This window comes from Erpetoichthys calabaricus, chromosome 8, assembly GCF_900747795.2.
Source record: "Erpetoichthys calabaricus chromosome 8, fErpCal1.3, whole genome shotgun sequence".
Taxonomy (NCBI): Eukaryota; Metazoa; Chordata; class Cladistia; order Polypteriformes; family Polypteridae; genus Erpetoichthys; species Erpetoichthys calabaricus.
Genome location: NC_041401.2, coordinates 17,065,405 through 17,080,051, shown reverse-complemented (window position 1 = coordinate 17,080,051; position 14,647 = coordinate 17,065,405). Strand labels below are relative to the sequence as shown.

Sequence of the window (14,647 nt, the reverse complement as noted above, 5' to 3'; positions counted from 1 at the left end):
ACTATCAATTTATGAAGGCCTTACTGATAAGTAAACATGTGTATCCATCATCCTACATACTTACAGTAGTAAAATAGGTGAAATAGAATAAGCAACAAATGACATTTAATGAAAATCTCTTTCATCACCAAAATATGGTTTAGTGTAATGTGAAATTTACATTCAGCAAGCCCGTTTTTTTTTTAAAGCCAAGCAGGCTGTAACCACCAAGGGGTGCCACTATGCCCCAAACTGCAGTCACAATAAAGCCCAAAAACACTTTATGCTTAAATAAAGGGTTTTTATTGAGCCCCAACACTTTCTTCATAAGAATAACAACAAAAAAATACACTAAGCACAGTTCTCCTTCCTCCATAGCTCACTGCCTCTTGAGTCATCAATGCGAGGCAGTGGACTCTGGGAATGCCTCCAGTGCTATGTCATGTCTTCCAGGAAGCACTTCCGGGGCATAAGGAAAGTAGGAAGTTCCCCACTGACAGCGCCCTGTATCGGCACGTAGGGACTCCCACAGGGCTGCATTTCCAGACTCAGTCTCCTAAGCAACCATGCAGCCACCTGGCATATGGGGGATTACATAGCTCCCTATTTTTGGCTTCCGCTGGTTCATTTATTAAATCGTACAGACTGGGTACAAAAATATTTTCTTGTCCTGCCAGCCACTTTGTCTGCGTCATCGAATTGGCGACCCAGCCAGGTAATTAAACATCTACTGATCTGGCCGGGATGCACGTTCTCCTCTTACAGGGTATTGCTCGCATAATTATTTTTCTTGTATATTTATGAAGAATGAAAAACATTTAAAATAAATCTCTATTAAATAAGTAGATATCCTTGTTTTCGTTTTGTAAGAGTGATGTGATCAAACATTGTTTCAATCACATTTACTAATGTATAGTCATGTGAAAAAGTAAGTACATCCCATGAAATGTTTTTTTCTTTATTAACATATGTGGACATATTAGAATTCTTCATTTATACAATGTCTATTGTTGAAGGTGATATAATATAGCAAACATTGTTCCATATTTATATTTTGAATTCTGTTGTATAATTTAAATAAACATAAAAGCAAATTTTGCATTTTTCACTACCTCAAGATGCTAAAATTAGAATCAAGTTTATCAGATCAGGTGCAAATGATTACAGCATCATTAAAGAGGGTCTTGTGTGAAGAACCTGTCTTATTTAAACCTTAGACATTTAGTTTGGTTTGCTCTTTGTTTTTAAAGTGTGTGATATCACCATGTCTAGATCAAAAGACCTCTTTAAAGGTCAGGGAGAAGTTTAAAGGTGCCTGGAAGTCTAGGAAGGGATTTAAAAACGTGTCTCAACAACTAGAAATCAACCAGTCCACTGCCCAGAAGATCATCTACAAATAGAGATTTCAAACAGCTGCAAACATGTTCAGTCCAGACAGACCCAACAAGTTTAGCCTGAGAGCAGAATTGCAAGATGCTGAAAGAAATCTGTAAGAACTCCAGAATTTCATCACATTACCTCCAAGTTCCTTTTCCCACTGTTGATGTCAAAGTGAATGAGCTTACTGTTAGAAAAAGAATGCCCAAATTAGATCAACATGAGAGATGTGCCAATAGGGCACATTTGCTGTCCAGAACTAATATCATTTCAAGACTAAACATTGCTCCTGAACACCTAGGCAAGACCAGGAATTCTGGAACAGTAGCACAGATGAGGCAAAGGTAGAGTTATTTAGCCACATTACCAAAAGACTTGTTTGACGAAATGCAAAGACAGCATTTGACCAGAAGAACCTGATACCAACTGAAAAGCATGGTGATGGAAATTGTATGGTTTGGTGTTGTTTTGCTGCATCAGGGCCTGGGTAGCTCACCATCATAAAATCCACTATGAATTTTTCATTGTGCCAGAGAGTACTTGAGGGTAATGTGTTAGAAGATTAAAGCTCAACCAAAAGTGGACCTTGCAGCATGACAATGACAATAAATATGCCAGTAAGTCCTCCATGGAATGCCTGAAAAGAAAGAAATGGGTTGTTCTGGAATGGCCAAATCAAAGCCGGAATCTGAATCCCATCAAGATGCTGTGAGGAGATTTGACACGGGCTATGCATGTAAGATACCCCTCAAACATCACACTGCTCATTGAATTCTGCATCGAGAAGTGGGAAAGACTTTCTCCCAGGTGATGTTGGAGACTGCTAGGCAGTTATAGGAAAGGCCTACTTGAAGGGGCAATGCCAGCTATTAGAGCCAAGGGTGTACGTACTTTTTTCCACAGATGGAAATGGCTTATTTATTTATTAAAAATTATTGTAGTTAATTGTTTTCCCAATAACATCACTTTTATCTAAGAAGACTGTTTAAGATCAAATCTTGTTATATCTACACATATAATGTATTCAGAAAGTATTCAGACCCATTCACTTTTTGCATACTTTATTGTGCTGTAGGTTTGATTTTAAATATATAAATTGGTACTTTTGCACATCATGATGAAGTGAAAACTTGTTTTTAGAAAGGTTGGCAGATTCATTAAAATCAAAAACTGAAATCTCTCATTCAAAGAAGTATTCAGCACTTTGCTGCAGCACTCCAAACTCTGGCCAGGTATATCCTGTTTGCTTAAATTCTCCTTGAGATGTGTCTAGAACTTGATTGGAGTCCACCTGTGGCAATCTGATTTATCCAAACTATTTTTAAAAGGGCACCTTAAAAAGGTACAACAGTTCACATTGCATATCAGGCGAAAAACCAAGTGATGAAGTCCAAGGAAATCTTTGTAGACCTCCACAGTCAAATTATGTGAGGTGTAGATAAGAGCAAGACAGTAAAATTATTTCTAGAGCTTTGGGCATTCCCAAGAACACAGTGGCCTTAAGAATTATAAAATGGTAGAAGTTTGGAATCACCAAGACTCTTCCTGAAGTTGGAGTTCCTGGACAAGAAGATCCTTAGACAGACAGTTGACCAAAGCCCCAATGGTTACTCTAACAGAACTTCTGCAATTCTGTGCTGAGATGAGAGAACCTATCAGAAGGATCGTCATCTTAGCAGTACTCCATCAATTGGACGTTTATGATAGAGAGGCTAGGCAGAAACCACTGTTAAGTAAAAGGCTTGTAACAGGTTACAGTACTCTGAGAGAATGAGGAAAAACATGTTCTGCTTTGATGAGATAAAAAATGAACTCTTTACGCAGAACTTCCAAGTGCTAAGCCTGGTGAAGACCAGGCACTGCTCATCACTTGTCTAATACCATCCCTACGGTGTAGCATGGTGGTGGCAGCATCATACAATGGGTGTGCTTCTTAACAGCATGGACAAGGGGACTGGTCAGAACCGAGGAAAGAATGAATGTAGGTAAATACAGGAAGGTACTTAATGAAAACCTGCTCTGGAGTGCATGCAGCCTTAGACTGGGGAGACCTTTCAGCATGACAGTGACTCAAAGCATTAAGCCAAAACAGAGCTGGAGTGGCTTTAAAACAAGTCTTTGACTGTCCCTATGTGGCTCAGCCAAAGCCCAAACTTAAACCTCATAAAACCTTTGTGTAGAGACCTGAGGATGGCAGTTTACAGATGACTCTCTTCCATTTTAGCAGAGATTGAGAGAATCTGCCAGGATGAATGGGATAAACTGCCCACATCCACATGTGAAAACCTTTTAAAGACTTACCCAAGAAGACATGAAGCTGTCATTCCTGCCAAAGGGCCTTCTACAATGTGCTGAATTAAGGGTCTGAATGTTTCTATGAAAGAGAAATTTCTGTTTTTTATGTTGAGTGAATTTGCAAACCTTTCTGAAAACTTGTTATCACTTTGCCATTATGAGTTATTAAGTTTAGATTGATGGTCAAAAATGGTACTTTTGTCCATTTAAAATTAAATCTACAACACAATAAAGTGTACAGAAACTAAAGAATTTTGAATACTGAATGTTAAAAAAACATATTTATGGGGTGTACTTGCTTTTTCATATAAGTGTCTTCTTCTTCTTCTTCTTTTGGCTGCACCCGTTAGGGGTTGCCACAGTGGGTCATCTGCTTCCCTATCTTTCTGTCTTCTGCATCTTCTTCTGTTACACCCATCACCTGCATGTCCTCTCTCACCACATCCATAAACCTTCAAATTGACTTTCCTTAACCTTTTGAAAAAATCACTGTGGATTCATTTTAACAAAAAGGTGGTGATGAAATAATACTGTGTGATGTGGACCCTAATAATCTAAAGGTATTAAGTTTTTCCACAGTAGACCCTTTAGTATCATTAGTAGTATCAGTGCTTAAATTCAGTTTGTTTGGGCTGAAGACACTGAGGGACAGATTGTTGTTTTTATACCATGAAGTTTATCCTGTCCGTATTATGGACCCACTAATGTTACTTTATGTTATGCAAAACTAGAAATTTCAGTAAACAGAATACAGTAGTGGGCTGGTTTTCTTCATACATGGCTCTTGGTTGGTTGTCTGTGTACACCATACCCCACAGTCTGAGATGCAACAGTCAGGAAATGCTAGATTCAGTTGCATAGTGTGATGCTTAGTTCCAGTGCCATGAGGTTTGCTACAGGCTTCATAGGGATAACTGCACTGAGTATTGGACTGAAGTCAATAAGTAGCATTCCCACTTAAGTTTTCCTTTTGTATAGGTGGGTTGATGTCAGGTGGGTGACACTGAGTAAATAGTGCAGATCCATTTCCATGGTAGGCAAATTCATGCAAGTTCAATGTATGTGATATGCTGGACTTGATATGAAACATAGTCAACCTCTTAAAGCACTTAGTAATGATTGGAGTAAGTGAAACACTTATGGGCACATGACTGTAGATTTCTTAGGTTATATTATCTTATAAAAACTATTTAATATAAATCAAGGAACATTACATTAACAGTAAAATTGCTACAATTTGAATGCTTTGTGCAATGCTGGGTATAGATGAGGTCAGGTTGGGGAGCATGCACTGGTACAGCGTGTTGCCACACCCACCACATGACAAAACAGCTCGAGCTCCTGGTTGGCAACACTCCAGGCAGACACGTGGTCCAGTCCCACCCTCCGGAAATAACCATCTATCTGCCGCAGCCAGGTGTTAAGTGTGCGTCCCCTTGGACTGGTTCAGCCGCTTGGGTGCTCAACCGTGAGTAACCTGCAAGCCAGATCCCTCTCGGGGAATCACGCCACATGGCAGAATTGCCATAACTAACACTCCGTCACAATGCAGGTAATGTGCCTCATTCAGGATTCCGTGAGCAACCGCTCATTTGACACAAAGTCAAAACATCAGTACCCAAGGATTCTCCAAAAAGACATATTACCAAAGGAGTCCAGGCTTCATCTCAGGTCACTGGATAGTGTCCATGTCTCACAACCACATAGTAAACAGGAAGCTCCAAGACTCTAAAGACTTGGACCTTTGTCCTTTTGCAAAGATATTGGGAGCACCACACACCCATTTCCAGCGACTTCATGACCCCACATGCTCTTCCAATCCATCTACTGACTTCATAGGAAGAGTCACTAGAGATATGAATGTCACTGCCGAGGCAAATAAATCTCTTGACAAGGTTGACACTCTCTCCACAGACTACACTATTAATGGCTGTGTCTAAGAGGTCATTAAAGGCCCAGTCACTCAGACTCCTTGCTCAGTCACTTGAGAGCCCCGAACAGAGCCTCCATTGAATCTGCAAAGATCACAGCATTGTCAACAAAATCAAGATCAGTGAATTTCTCTTCACCAGCAGATGCCTGCTGGACCCCATGACCCTGCCCAACACCCAGTCCATGCAAGCACTGAACAGATTAGGAGCAAGAACACACCCCTGATGAACCCCAGAATCAACTGGGAAAAATGCAGAGGTTCTGCCTTAGCTCTGCACAGCACTCACAGTACCAGTGTGCAGGACAGCCGTGATATTCCACAACTTTAAAGGGATCCCCCGAAGCCTCTGGATGTCCTACAGGGCAGCTCGATCAACCGCGTCAAACACTTTACAAAAATCCACAAAGGCTGCAAACAAACTCTGCAGATATTCACATTTTTCCTCCTTGAGAACCCTCAGTGCCAGGATGCGGTCGATGATACACTTCTTAGGCATAAAATTAGACTGCTGTGGTGTCTGGTAGATAAGCAAGTGATGACATTTCCTTTTGAGGATGACCCTAGCAAGGACCTTACCTGGCACCGAGAGTAGTGTTATCCCCCTGTAGTTGCCTTATTCCAGGTGATCACCCTTCCTTTTCCAGATAGGATGACAAGTCCTGTTTTACAGTCAGTTGGGAAGACGCCCGTCTCCAAAACAGAAGCAAAGATTGGTTGCAATGCCAGGAGGACAGCCTTACCACCAGCCCGGAGAAGTTCACCTCGGATCACACAGATCCCTGCAGCCTTCTCTACCCTCAGCTGGTTTACCACCTGCGCAATCTCAGTGATATTGGGTGGTTCATAGCTAATCACAAGAAAGAATACCTGGAAAGGCTAAGAGAACTCAGAGAACATAATGACCTACTCCAGGTCTTGGAAATTCTCAAAGGTATTGATAAAACTGATCCAAATGCAAAATAGTGTCAGTTTAATAGAGAATCATGTACATGAGGACACATATAGCAAACCAAGAGGAACTTTATTTAACATACAAACAAACAAATACGCATCCAAACAAAAGGCTACAAAACTATGTCTTACAATGGCAGTGGAGACCCTGACAGCTTTTAAAAAGTCCTGATAGGAATATTTGGACAACATAGGAAACATAGCAGAATGGCTGAAAGCTCTGCTCCCCATGGTGGTTAGACAGGCTGGAGGGACGGTCAGATGGGTGGAGGAAGAGGATCTAAGGTTACGGGAGGGAATGGCAACATGAAGAAGGTCAGACAGATATGGAGGGGCGAGGTTATGGATGGCCTTAAATGTTAATAGCAGAATCTTAAAATCAGTACGAAACTTGATCGGGAGCCAATGAAGCTGCTGCAAGACCAGAGTAATATGGTGAATAGATGGGGTTTGAGTGATGATACGTGCTGCAGAATTCTGGACTAACTGAAGCTTATGAAGAGATTTATTAGGGAGACCAAAGAGGAGTGAATTGCAGTAGTCCAGCCGAGAAGTGACAAGACTATGAACAAGAATGGCAGTGGTATGAGGAGTGAGGGAGGGGCGAATGCGATTAATATTACGTAGGTGGAAGTAAGCAGACCGGGGGATGTTATTAATGTGAGATTGGAAAGATAGAGTACTGTCAAGGATGACACCCAGACTCTTGGCCTGAGATGATGGGGAAACAACAGAGTTATCAATAATAAGAGAAAGATTATTGGTTTTGGATAATGATGATTTTGAACCAATGAGGAGAACCTCAGTTTTGTCACTGTTTAATTTAAGAAAATTTGAAGAAAACCAGGATTTAATTTCAGAAATGCAGTCAATAAGCGAAGGTGGTGGAAAAGAGGAGGTGGGTTTTCCAGCAAGGTAGAGCTGGGTGTCATCAGCATAACAGTGAAAATTAATGTTATATTTGCGAAAAATATTGCCAAGGGGGAGAAGGTAAATAATAAAAAGAAGAGGCCCCAGGACAGAGCCCTGGGGCACACCAGAAGTAACAGCGGTGGGTTGGGATGTGAAGGTTTTAAGCTGTATGAACTGAGTGCGGCCTGAGAGGTAGGATCTAAACCAATCAAATGAAGTGTGAGTAATGCCAATCAAAGATAATCTATTAAGGAGAGTGGTATAACAAATAGTATCAAAGGCCGCACTCAGATCAAGGAGGATGAGAATAGTGATTAGACCAGAATCAGCAACCATAAGGAGGTCATTGGTAATTTTAACAAGTGCCATTTCTGTACTATGAAGGGGGTGAAAACCAGACTGGAACTTTTCATATAGATTATTGTGAGATAAGTGGATGTGAAGTTGGATAGCTACTATTTTTTCAAGAATTTTGGATAAAGGGCAAGTTAGAAATGGGGCGAAACTTATTGAAATTAGTAGGATCAGCACCAGGTTTTTTTAGTATTGGGGTTATAGCAGCAGTTTTGAAAGATGAGGGAATAATACCAGTAGTAAGAGAAGAGTGAATGATGGCAGAAATGAGAGGGACTAGAGAGGGGAGGCAGGCTTTAACCAGAACTGAAGGCAGGGGGTCCAGCTGACAAGTAGATGACTTGGATTTGCAGATGAGATCTGAGATTTCAGAGGAAGTGGGAAGCTGGAAAGAAGAGAAAGAGTGAATAGGCGAGTGTAGTTCAGAAGGAATACAGAGAGGATCTGGACCGAGGTGCAGATGTATCTTTTGGATTTTCTCATTGAAAAAAGACATAAGAGAATTACAGAAAGCAGTTGAGTAAAGGTGAGATGGTAAAGAGTCTGGAGGTTGTGTAACATTATTAAGTAAGGAAAACAAAGACTTGGTGTTACCTGTATTACAAGTAATTAACTGAGTGTAATAATTAGATTTGGTTTGAGGTATACAATCCTTGTAATAGAGTAGATGATTTTTATACACCTCTTTGTGGACAAAGAGTCCAGATTTTTTAAACAACCTTTCAATTTGCCTGCCCTTAGCTTTCAGAAGCCGAAGTTCAGGCGTAAACCAGGGGGCAGAAAAAGAAAAAGAAACAGATCTGGTTTTTAGCGGAGCCAGAGAATTAAGAATACCATTAAGACAAGTGTTATAATATGAGACTAGTTCTATGGGAGTGGATAAATTATAAAAGTCCATTTGGGAATCAATTCTAGAAGACAGTAAATTCAAGTTAATATTCCTAATGTTACGAAAGGCTATGAGACGTGGAAGCTTAGGAACAGAAGAGGTAAGTTTGGCATTGAATGAAAGGAGAAAATGGTCGGTTATAGTAAGTTCATCTGCTGTAAGATCAAAAGGAACAACACCAGAGCAGATCAGGTCCAAGATATGTCCTTTACAATGGGTAGGAACATCAGTGTGCTGCTGGTATCCAGAACTCTCCAGGCAAGATAAAAAGTCTCTAGTGAGAGGGATATTGATATTGTCCAGATGTATATTAAAATTCCCCAGCAGAATTATATTTGGAGTAATTACAGATAAATGGGTAAGGAAGGTAGCAAAATTGTTCAAAAAATTGTTGTTTGACTTAGGAGGACGGTAGACAGTTGCAATGATGGTAGGAACTGGCCCAGACAACTGACACACAGTCGATTCAAAAGAGCTAACAGCAGGAGCAGACAACGGCAGGACTTTCCACTTCTTGCGATAAATTATCGCGACACCTCCTCCACGGCCAGAGGCACGGGGTTGACAAGTGTAAACAAACCCCGGAGGGGGTGCATTCATTAAGTTGTGAAAAGTCTTGAGGTTGCTGCCAAGTCTCAGTTAAACGGAGAAAGTCAAACTTACGGTCAATGAGGAGATCCTGAATGAGATGTCCCTTGCTCGTGAGTGAGCGGATGTTCAGTAGACCAAAGCTAACAATGTTGCTGTCGCATTTGACAGTGGTGTTAGTCGACGAGCTAAGCTGGCCAACACGCTATGATCAGCGTTCCTATCTGTGTTATGTGGAGGGTGCCGAAAATCAGACCAAAAAGAATTAATTCCTTTCGAGGTGTCCGTTCAGAATCTCCGGCGGGACCCACGGTGGATGTATCTCCGACGAGGGAGAAGTATGACGTCCGGGTCAAAATACAGCACCGACAGCAGAGGCACAGACTGGAGAAGACGCAGTTGAAGAAGCTCAGCAGCTGGGTACTGGAGGAGGCCAGTCGCAGGTTGGATAACGAGCGACAAAAGACTCCAAACAAACATTAACCTATCCTACCAGTCCACATTGTAGGCGAGGAGGCCACAGACAGCTCAGACGTCCAGAGAATAAACCAGTAAGTTTCAAACGAAACGGAGGTTAGGCTGAAGCTAAATGCATACACAGCATATACAGCCACGCAGAGATGTCAGCAAAATGGCAAAAAATACCATCAAAATCACTAGTCATAGCAAAATCAATAGTCTAGTTACCGGCGAGCAGCGGCGACCAGTCCCGCCAGCGTTCACTCAAACTAAATGAACAGTCCTCTTTGTCTTTAGGGTTCTCATGGAAGGACTTCTGGCTTTTAGTCCATCAATGTAGGAACATCATGGTGCTTTGATTAGGTGGTGGTGACACAGGTCGCCACCACAAAAAACCGGGAAAAAAAACCGAAGAGAGAGTTGGGGTTAGTACGGATTCTAGAGCCACCATGAATAGTTATGATAATTAATTGAATATAGAGGGCATCAGGATTAAAATAAAATGAAGTTATGAAAAAGCCATATTAAAGTAATGTGTTTTAAGCAGTTTTTTTAAAGTGCTCCACTGTATTAGCCTGGCGAATTCCTATTGGCAGGCTATTCCAGATTTTAGGTGCATAACAGCAGAAGGCCGCCTCACCACTTCTTTTAAGTTTAGCTCGTGGAATTCTAAACAGACACTCATTTGAATACTGTCCATGCTAAAATGAAATGAAATCCAATGTGTCAAACACACTCACATGCAATGCAGTGCAATTTAATTTAATCAGTTAAGTGATTCATTTATTTTTAATATGGCAGAAAGTTGAGCAGGGAACCCGCCCTCACGGGGTGGACCGCTCCGCCCAACAAGTCTTCGCTGGCGATGGGGCAGTGTCGTACATGGCTGGGGGTCAGACCCGGCCGGGACGCCTGGAAGGACTAGGTCGTGGCATATTTGTCCTCCGGGCCACGAGGAGGCAACCGCCCTGGAGTAGAAGAGGCCCACGGAAGGGGAGCAGGGAGGCTCAAGACCGTTGGGGCCTCTGGTCACCACCAGAGGGCACCCCAAGCCTCATGGAGCCCGGGACTTATTTACTTCCGCCACAACCATGGAGGATGATCCTTCCAGGATCACCCGGAGTGCTTCCGGGTGCTCTCCTGATGCTTCCGCCACACCAGGACATGACGTCAGGTAGAGCACTTGGAGCTCATCTGGGTGAGGATAAAGGGGGCCGCCTCCCTCCTGTCAGGGAGCTGGAGTCGGGAGCAGGAGCAGGACGAAGCTCCTGGAGAGAGGAGACAGGTGGCCCAGGGACGAGGAAAGAGAAGGCCCAGGAAAAAGGTGACTGGGGCTGAAGGCACATTGTTGTTGTGCGGGACTGAGTTTGTGTTGTGTGGAGAAGAAAAGAAAAGCATGGATTTGATAAAGATGTGGTCTCCGACTGATGGTGTCCGGGCAAATATCACAATAGATAGAATTTTATTTCTCGCCAAGGGGAAATTTTGCCATGCAAAATATTTTGAAAATGCTGCCATAATTAGTGTGTTTTAAACGATTGAATATAATTTTGGCATTGAATTTAATTTTAGTGTTCCATAAATACATGACACATATAAAAAGTAAATAAATTTTCAAGGGTACTAAAGCTGCATATCTCCCTCTAAAAGTAACGATGCACAGCCTAATCTATGACTTGTAAGTCATTTTGTAAACTAAGATGTAGCCATCTCCTCATACAAATCTGAAACCTCTTTAATGAAATAAAACATTGGCTAATTTGTACAACTTCTCAACTTCAACTCCAGCAGGTGATTTATGCAGATGCAAAGGGTCTCCCCCACCTCCATACAATTACTTATAAGGGGGAAAATGTATTTGATTTACAGTAAATTGGAAATATTGTAATGCCAAAAGAACACTGGTTTTTTCATTGTAAATATTAAAAAATATGCAATTATTAGTATAAATATGGTACCTAGGTGGCCTTCTCTCAAAAAGTGTTTCAAGTGAGCACTATCTCTTGGGTGGGAGTAGTTATTCTCCATTGCAACTTGGTACAGTATCAAGAGCTAAATGCAGATATAATAAAAAAAACATCTGCTAAATAAAGATTGGGAACAGAGATGCATTTTGCCTAAAGGAGGATAGCAGGGACATCAATGATTAATGAAAGACAGCTGTCTGATTAGCTCACAAAAATGCTGTCTCTTCCACAGAGATTTGAATTTTTCCCAAGTATTTTTTTCAGAATATTCCTATTATATCAGAATGATAATACTAGTACATTATGCCATTTTTCCTTTTAGTGCAGAATCATTGTAATGCATTTCGTGATTGTATGTTCTTTAACATGCCATGTTTACTAAAAGTGTCACATTATCCCTTTTTGGCTTGGAGTCTGAGTTTTTCTGCATTTGGTTTTCTGCTATCAGCATGAATGTTACATCTCTGAAAATCTAACCTTCTTTCACTTCATTACTAGCATGGATGTTTTTGAAAAACACATTATTCATGTTGGATTCATCGCAACCAGCACGGCTTGAGTTTTTTTTTTTTCCTGTCATATTTTTTTCTCCCACCCCTAATGCTTTCTACATTTGGCACTTATCCTAGCTAACTTATTTTCAATTATTTAATTGCTGACTTATTTAGCAATTATGCCACATTTGCATTTCATTTATTTCACGTGCACTGCATGTGATCGCTCAACTTGCATTTTACCTCTTCTGTAATTTTGTTTGCTGCAGTGACAGTTTTGGTTGGAAAGTGCTCAGTAAATAAAGTGGGAGGATTGCCCGACTGATAGCAAATAGCAAAATTAAAACTGTCAGTTAAAGGCAAAGACTTTAAAATTGGACAAATGTCAGTCACTCCTTCATATCCTGAATTTGAAGCACTTGGCAAGACCTGTTTAATTGAGAAGCAACTCTTGCCCTCCCCTGATATAAATTTTAAAAACATTTCTTATGAATACTGTAAAAATGAGAATATCTAAATTAAATATGGATGACATATTTGAATAGTTAGTGCTTTGAATATCTTGTTATTTAATATACAGAATACTGGAATATTCTAGTGCTGATTTACATAGTAGATTCTAAAACATTTAACAACAATCTTTTTCCTAATAAAATAAAACAGTTATTTAGCAAATGGATTGAATGAAATGTAAGCACACGCTCTAAATTTCTAAAAGACTAAATGAAAGCTGGCTTAAAACTTAATGAATGCATTGTTTTGTCACAAAATAGTTGTAAGGATCATTAGATGGTAAAGTGGAAATCCTGGAAAACTCCAGCCAAAATTTAAGATGACACTAACTAGCCAGTAAACTAATTAAAAAAAAAGAAAATGATTTATTAACTTATATTAAACACCAAAAAATACAATATTAAATTAAAAATAAAAAAGATACTAGAAAAAGGAACTAAAAATAAACAATAAGGAAAAAATAGAACAAACATTAAATACATTCTTAAATAATTGACAAACTAGATCTTAGGGTCAGAAAACAAATTTTAAGTTTAAATCCTAAAACAAGTCTAAAAATCCTAAAATAATCCATCCATAATTCTTAACAATCCTAGAATAATTCCAAATGAAGGAACTGCGTAGCAAAACTAAATCCTTACTCCATTAACTGGAACCTAACCATTAAATAGAATGAAACTATGAACATTATCAGAACAATGAATTAAATCATTAACAATAAAATGATCAGATACAATGCTTAATTATAAGGAATCCTTACCGATGAACCTGATGACAATTGCAGAAGTGTGTTTTTAAAAAGAGGAGGCCTTGGCAAAGGAGAGGTCAATGCCAGAGCACTGCAGAGCACAGGTGACTGCAGTATAATTAGATAGGTCCCAAATAAGCAATTATCACTTGAAGGCCATCCCAAAAAGGTGATGGCCGAAATTGATTAAACATGTCATAACTAAGAAAGAGAACAAAGCAAATAAAGAAAATGGTGAAGACCAAGTGAAAACTTGACAGTACTACAATTTTTTGTTTGTTATGTTTCTTTATTTTCCTCTCTTTATATTTGTGTATCACTCCCACCATCTATCTATCCAACTAATGTTCTGTATATATATACAGAATAACACAATATACACAATAACAACACCCCTTTCTGGGCCTGCCAGTATGAGGGTTGAGCCCCAGCTATCAGTTGCTATGGATTGCCTGTTTTCAAAGTACAGTAGAGTCTCGCTTATCCGACCTTCGCTTATCCGACATTCCGTATTATCCGACATCCCACCACAAAAAAAAACCCCAAAAAAACGCATCAATCGGCAACAAGAACTGCAAGTTGCAAGTGTAAGCATAGTCTATTTTTTGTTGCTAAGTTCATTTTTTCGGTTCATTTTTTCTGTTGTTCTGTTGATTATTAGGTTCATAATGTGTAATATTATAACATAGTTTGACGTTTAATAGCCTTTTTCTTAACACCTCCCATTATCCGACATTTTCGCTTATCCGACGTTCTGCCAGCCCGTTTATGTCGGATAAACAAGACTCTACTGTAGTACTAAACACTGCCCTATCTAAAACTTCCTTTTTAAACTCTGATCCTGGCCACATCCTTTAGACAGTTGTTCCAAAAGTAGAATCCCCTAGTGGTGTCCCCTGCTTTTATTGCACCAAACACATTCCCACCTCCTTACCCTTTAATTGCCCTTAAAGATAAAGATCTCTGAGGTAACCTGCAACACAGGTACTCTCTGCCTTGTCTCATATTCTCACCCTTAAACAGAGAATGTGGCTTCATGATTTCTAATTAGCAGCCATTTGCTGCCACCTGTCTGGCAGGATATCCTGCGTATTTTAGCCGAATTCTCTCTCTGTCTTTCTTAACAATATATGGTAGACAGATAGAGAGATAAGTAGACATGAAAGAAAGTATTTTAAAAATATGGCA

At 40.1% G+C, this 14,647-nt stretch overlaps 1 protein-coding gene across 3 annotated transcripts in view; it reads left to right on the top strand.

Annotated features, from left to right (window-relative positions):
* The window catches only part of map3k20a (mitogen-activated protein kinase kinase kinase 20a), a 221,435-nt gene that overhangs the window by 96,072 nt on the left and 110,716 nt on the right, over window positions 1-14,647 (top strand). The window lies entirely within an intron of this gene.